General features: G+C 39.8%; 1 long non-coding RNA gene across 1 annotated transcript in view; it reads right to left on the reverse strand.

The window, feature by feature from the left end:
• Positions 1-7,044, reverse strand: part of LOC108311307 — a 39,653-nt gene extending 32,609 nt beyond the window's left edge. The window contains exon 1 of the long non-coding RNA XR_001828127.2: positions 6,898-7,044. This is a non-coding gene — a long non-coding RNA (uncharacterized LOC108311307). The remainder of the gene's footprint in view (positions 1-6,897) is intronic.
• Between the last annotated feature and the right edge of the window lie 460 nt (positions 7,045-7,504).

Genomic DNA, 7,504 nt, shown 5'->3' on the forward strand with positions numbered 1-7,504 from the left:
AAAAAAAAAAAAAAAAAAAAAAAAAAAAAAAAAAAAAAAAAAAAAAAAAAAAAAAAAAAAAAAAAAAAAAAAAGAGTGCCATACTGATACAGATACCTTAATGTGGATGGATAGATGGATGGATGGATGAATAGAGCATATAATTTCCCTCCCTTTAACATGTAAAAGGGCTCTCCATTGCTGACAGAGCACAAGTCAGCAATATTGGCATTACGGTCTTATAGGATGTAGCTTTATTTTCCTGCTTTAATGCCCAGGCGACTCCCAACGCACTTGACACTGCACTCTCACCCTACTTCTCCCTATTCCCTAAATGTACCTTACACTCTACCTCTTCTGTACCTTTGCCCATTTCCTGTCTCCCTCTCTGATTATAAAATCCCTATCCAACCATAACCCATAATAGGGCTGTCAGAAAAAAACATCAAACCAAATGAAAAATTGTTTAATATAAGTATGTGCTAGCCAAGACAATCCTAAGCAAAAAGAACAAAGCTGGAGGCATCACACTGCCAGACTTCAAACTATACTACAAGGCTACATAATCAAAACAGCATGGTACTGGTACCAAATCAGAGACATAGACCTATAGAACAGAACAGAGGCCCCAGAAGCAACACCACACATCTGCAAGCAGCTGATCTTTGACAAACCTGAAAGAAACAAGCAATGGGAAAAGGATTCCCTGTTTAATAAATGGTGTTGGGAAAACTGGCTAGCAATGTGCAGAAAGCAGAAACTGGACCCCTACCTGTCACCTTACACTAAAATTAACTCCAGATGCATTAAAAATTTAAACATAAAACCTAACACCATAAAACCACTAGAAGAAAACATAGGCAAAACCATCCAGGACATAGGCATAGGCAAGGACTTCATGATTAAAACACCAAAAGCAATGGCAACAAAAGCCAAGATAGACAAATGGGATCTAATTAAACTCCAGAGCTTCTGCACAGCAAAAGAAATAATCATTAGAGCGAACCAGCAACCAACAGAATGGGAAAAATTTTTGCAATCTACCCATCTGACAAAGGGCTCATATCCAGAATCTACAAAGAACTAAAACAGACATACAAGAAAAAAACAACCCCATTTAAAAGTGGGCAACGGATATGAACAGACACTTTTCCAAAGAAGACATATATGAGGCCAACAAACATGAAAAAATGCTCATCATCACTGGTCATTAGAGAAATGCAAATCAAAACCACATTGAGATACCATCTCACGCCAGTTAGAATGGCAATCATTAAAAAATCTGGAGATGCTCGAGAGGATGTGGAGAAATAGGAACACTCTTACACAGTTGATGGGAGTGTAAGTTAGTTCAACCATTGCAGAAGACAGTGTGGTGATTTCTCAAGGATCTAGAAATAGAAATTCCATTTGACTCAGCAATCCCATTACTGGGTATATACACAAAGAACTATAAATCATTCTACTATAAAGACACATGCACACGTATGTTCATTGCAGCCTTGTGTACAATAGCAAAGACCTGGAACCAACCCAAATGCCCATCAATGATAGACTGGACAAGAAAATGTGGTACATATACACCATGGGATACTATGTAGCCATAAAAAATGATGAGTTTGTGTCCTTTGTAGGGACTTGGATGAATCTGGAAACCATCATTCTCAGCAAACTGACACAAGACCAGAAAGCCAAACACCGCATGTTCTCACCCACCCATAGATGGGTGTTGAACAGTGAGAACAGGTGGACTCAGGGAGAGGAGCATCACACACTGGAGGCAGTTGGGTGGGGTAGGGGAGAGACAGTGGGGGGTAGGGAAGTTGGGGAGGGATAACGCAGGGAGAAATGCCAGATATAGTATGCACCTAAAGTAAAATTTAAAAAAATAAAAATAAAAAGAGAACACTAAAAACCTTTGTGACAAAAATTTTTAAAACTTAAGTAAAATGAAAAATTCCTAGAAAAAAAAATATAAGTATGCACAAATACTCCATTGAATGTATTTATAGTTAAAAAAATGATTTGTATTCATTTACATTTAATTTCACTGGGTGTCCTGCAATTTTAATGGTAAAGTCTAGCAAACCCACACATAAGGCAGCTGCCCCATGTGCACCCTCTGGTTTTCTTCTGACCATCTCAAGATGGGATTCAGCACTTCTTTGAATTTTCCATACAGAATTTACTCTTACTAAATAAGGAGCAATGTGTATTTTATGGCATAATTCTTAATAAATGTGAAAATGAGATTTACATTCCATAATTGACATTTTTAACAGTCCTTTTTAAAAATGGCCTTATGGCTGGGCAAGATGGCTCAGGCCTGTAATCTCAACACTTTGGCAGGCTGAGGCAAGAGGATTGCTTGAGACCTGAAGTTTGAGAACAGCCTGGGCAACACAGCAAGACCCTGTCTCTACAAAAAAAACAAAAAAAATTTTAATAGCTGGATGTGGTGTCACCTGCCGTAGTCCCAGTTACTCAGGGGGCTGAAGTGAGAGGGTCACTTGAGCCCAAGAGTTTGAGGCTGCAGTGAGCTATGATCATGCCATTATACTCCAGCCTGGGTGACAGATTGAGACGCCCTCTCTAAAAGTCACTAAGTGTCCTTTTGACCATCTCCCTACATAGCATTTAGTGCTGATCAGAGAAGCTTTCACTTTTCAAACCCAGGCACCAGTCCAAGGCTTGTTTTCATGGTAGACTTATCAAAGCAAATTTTCAATTAGGCAGGTTTCTCTTTACAAATGAATCTTACATAATATAAAAAGGGTTTCTATATGTTTAGAATCTTCAAGTTCAAATGCATGAGGCCTTTAGCATTTCCTTGGGAAAGATCATTGCTCTCTTACTAGGCCACAGTTACTTGTATAAACTCTTCTAGAGCAGTGGACATTTTCATTTACCTATGTACCCACTACAGTTCACCTAGCCATGTACCAGAAACCACTCACCAAGTATCTATTAAATTGAATGAATGCAGTGTAAGACCACATTATAAGTGTATTTAGCCCTAACTGGCTACAAAATTGTTCACAGCAGTACAAGGAATGGATCCCAGCAGTCAGGGAAAGCTACCTGATAGTCTAATTGAGTCATTCTCCATCCTAGTTGCACATTAGGTATCTGGGGAGTCTTAAAAAAAATCATGATCTGTAAACCCCATCCTGCATCAGGTAAATCAGAATCTCCGGGGGTGAAGCTCAGGCATCAATATTATTTTCAAAGCTCCCAAGTGATTTCACCAGGCAGGTAAGGTTGAAAACGATGAACGGTTGCTGGAGATTTAGACTAATATTCTTCTCTGGGTCTAATCCATGACAGAGGAGAGAGAACAAGATAATCAGAGGGAGAGATATGGATTTCTTTTTGCTTTTTCCTGTTGTACATGTTTCATAGTTTACACTGTTCTTTCACATGCATATACACCTTGGCACATCCCACCCCCACTACATAGGCTGGCCACTGAGCCTTGAGCTGTGTGTTCACTTTGTGAGTGTGATGAACTAAATGGCTACAGAAATACTAAGTAAATATGCAATCTTGGTTTTGGCTATGTTGAGTATTGCTTTACCAGGTTCCCAACCCCACTTTCACTATTTTATGTTCTGATTTCACCAAGAATTCAATGGCTGTGGTACTTTCTGGGTGTGAAAGAATAAAGAACTCGTAAAGCAGACTTGGCCAGCTTTCCACACCCCTACCTTCACCGCACACCAACCTGCACTAACATCCAGAGGAAAATCAAAGGAATTATTTCCTCCTGGTTTGGACACATTCAACTTGAAGCTGCTATAGGCATTGTGAAGCAGGCTTCCTTTCAGTATATGTGACTATAAAGAGATGAATTTTTGAACTGGAGACTTGGAAACTAAGGATGAGCATATACAGAATGAAAGCATGGGCCTGGGAGTCAGCAGATTGAAATCTCTGACCTTGTTCTGCACGTCTCCAGCCATGTGAGTTAAGCAGGTCCCCCCTTACTTCTTTCAGCTTTGATCCTTTCCTCTGCAAAAGGAGTTTCTTCACCCATTTGTACTGTTTTAACAGAATCGCTGAGACTGGGTAATTTATAAAGAATGGAAATTTATTTCTGACGGTTCTGGAGGCTGGGAGGTCCAAGATCAAGGTACCAGCAGGTTCAGCTGTGTGGTGAGGACTGCTCTCTGTTTACAAGATGGCACTTTGATGCTGCATTTTTTTCAGATGGGAGGACACTGTGTTCTCACATAGCAGAAGGGAAAGGAGAAGGAAAAGGAGCCAAACTTTTTCCATCAAGCCCTTTTATAGTGGTATTAATCTGTTCACCCAAGCATCTCCCAAAAAGGCCCCACCTCCCAACACTGTTGCACTGGGGATTCTTTTCAACACATGAATTTTTGAGGGACCATTTAGACTATAGCAAGGAAGATGCTGGATTTGAGGGTCTTTAGGTTCCCTCCAGCTCTAAATACTTCATAGATTCTAAGTCCTGCAGTAGTACATGAGAAGTCTACTGAGACTCCCTAAACCATTCTCAAGAAGGTAGAGTCCCCAGAGCCCCGACACATACTCAGATGATGCACTGAAATGAGCACTAGAAAGGAGCCAGAAAACAAGTCCAAGTCCCATTTCTGCCTTGAACTAGCTCTTGTGTTTTTGAAAAAGTCATGTTCCTTCTCTGAGCCTTTGTTGTCTCAGCTGTACGATGAATGTTAGAATAGATCATCTGTACTGTTCCTTTCAACTCTGCCATTCTAGGGATATTGGATGTCCTAGTGGCTGAGGGTTCACATTACAATAAATACGAAATTTAAACATAAAACAGCATTCAAAACGTGACGAGAAATTGGAACTTAAAAAATGAGAAAATACCTATTGTCTAAGAGAGAGGAGCGAACCAAACACAAATGCAAGTAGAAGGAAGGAAGGGAGAGGGGGAGAGAGGGAGGGAAACAATTCACGAATAAAATTTAAATTCTAGATCTGTTTTAGCCAATGAAGGAAAAATACTTATAATTGTATTTTAACTTAAATATAAAAATTATATCACATTTTAGAAAGAATGCTTCAACCCTTCAAATGAACAAGTAGGTTTACAAAATCAACTCCTTTTTTTTCTGTAAACCTATGTGGCTTTTTCAGAAGAGAACTAACTAGGTCAATAAGCCCACGTTCCGCCAATTCTTACTGACAAATGATCATGTCTCAGCGTCTTAGGTCTTACTTTTTCCTTTAGTTCTTTTCACATTTGGTTTTTGTTTTGTTTTTAGTCCTCTGAAAAGCCATTTAAGGACCTTCAATTTTAGATAGACACTCTTTAGCTTGGTACTTGAAGCCCCTTGTGATCTAGTTTCACCTAGGGAAGGTTTCAGGCCTCAGCCTTCCCTGCTGCCCTGCACATACCCCAGGGTCCACTTTGATTGAACCAACTACCTCCTGTCTTCCAGCTATACCTCACCCCTCTCATCCCTGGTTTCTTGTTTGTCCTTTCTCACTCCCGCTTCTGCACAAATAAATCCTTCAAGCCTCAAATTCCACTTTTTCCTTAAAGCTTCCTCTGATTTTCTAAGCTGGAAACAATTTCCCACAGGCCCTGTTGTGAAATTCCCATCCACATTATTTCTATTTCTCTAGTGGCACTTAGTGTTTTCAGTCCTGCAATAAGGCTTCTAGAATACGACCTCCTTGAGAGCAAGATTTGTATCTGAGGACAGCACCCGGAACAGTATTTACGAGACCAGGCCTGGCTGTCGGACAGACCTGGGCTTGACTCTTGGCTCTGTTGCTGGTTGCAGGGTGACTGTGAGCAAGCTTCTTGACCTCTGAACTTCATTTTACTCCTGCATAAAAGGTGGATGGTTCCTACTTCATGGGATTAGAGTGAGACCCGGTGAGATAATAAATGTAAAATAACTGTTACTACAGCCCTTACTATATGTCAGACCCTGTAAGCACCTGATATTTTTTTTCCACTGTTATAACTTATTTATCTTGCATTCTACAGAAGTCCATGAACGATTTCTAAAAAGTACCTGCTTATCCCATATCATGTTTCTCTGATAGTTGTTAAAGTAGGCAAAGAGTGTGTCAACAGCTTGTGCATCAGCGCCTTGCAAGGATTTCAGACCAACCAACCACCGGCTAAAGAACTTGGCAGCTTGTTTTTAATACAGCAGTATATCCACTGATGGCAAACCTGTCCAGCCACATCTCCACAACACACTTTGCAAAATCAGTGATTAGCAAATTAGTTAGCTTTGGCACAGAGCTTGATATTTGTTAAATTCATAACTTCACAGAAACTATTAATATTAAGTAAGCCACACTTTATACATGAAGAACCTGACTCCCAAAGAGCTTAAGGATCTTGCTTAAAATTAATCATCCAGCTGGTAAGCAGGTGGTCTGGCTCCATAGTCCATGGTCTTGTCCACTGGGCTATATTCATTCTATTCTCTGATTTTACACACACACACACACACACACACACACACACACACACACACACACACACATATATGGAGTCTCACTCTGTCAACCAGGATGGAGTGCAGTGGTGAGAGCCTAGTTCACTGCAACCTCTGCCTTCCAGATGCAAGTAATTCTCATGCCTCTGCTTCCTGAGTAGCTGGGATTGCAGGCATGCACCACCATGCCCACTTAATTTTTGCATTTTCAGTAGAGATAGGGTTTCACCATGTTGGCCAAGCTGGTCTCAAATGCCTAATCTCCAGTAATCCACCCCACCTTGGCCTCCCAAAGGGCTGGGGTTACAAGCATGAGCCACTGTACCTGGCCTGATGGTTATTTATTTTCACCTGTGAGTAATTCACATTTAATTCTCTCATAGAACCTAGCACACCATTGGCATGAATTAGATGCTCAAGAAAAAATTATTTGAAGTGACTCAATATTTAATTTAGAGAAACTTACCTGGTGCTGGTGTAAGATTAGCCACTTGAATGACATGTTTGTAAGGAGTCAACAAATAACTGGTGAATCAGGGACTCTTCTGGTTTCCTGCCTTGGCCTCATCTCTACAACCTCCTTAGGTGAGGCTAAGGAGTGATGCATTACTCTACCCTGGAAACAAAAAATTTCATTTTAAAAATTGTTCTTTTTTCAAGGAAATGTCAATAATACTAAACACATCCAAATATTTCAGAGGATGAATAATGACAGAGAAAAGATTACTATTTTGCTGTGTGACCTTTGTTATTTTGTGTCTCTTAGTCTCCTTGTCTGTACAATGGCAAGGCTGAACATAATGATCTTTAAGCTCTGATCATTTGTGATTTCATGTTGTTATGTTTCTTTATTCTTTTGATATCTCAAGATATGCCTTACGGCACACAGGATACAGAAATGTAGAAATGTTACTTATATAGGCTGTATTTGCACAATGCAAAGAACAAAACACAAATAAAAGCATTTTTGCTTATGGAGTTATTATTTCCACAACTCTGCATTAATTTGCACAGTATTAGTAGTAATAACACCTCCTGTAAATTTAAAATACTTTTGCATTATATAGGACTTT

This window comes from Cebus imitator, unplaced genomic scaffold (genome assembly GCF_001604975.1).
Source record: "Cebus imitator isolate Cc_AM_T3 unplaced genomic scaffold, Cebus_imitator-1.0 Scaffold113, whole genome shotgun sequence".
NCBI lineage: Eukaryota > Metazoa > Chordata > Mammalia > Primates > Cebidae > Cebus > Cebus imitator.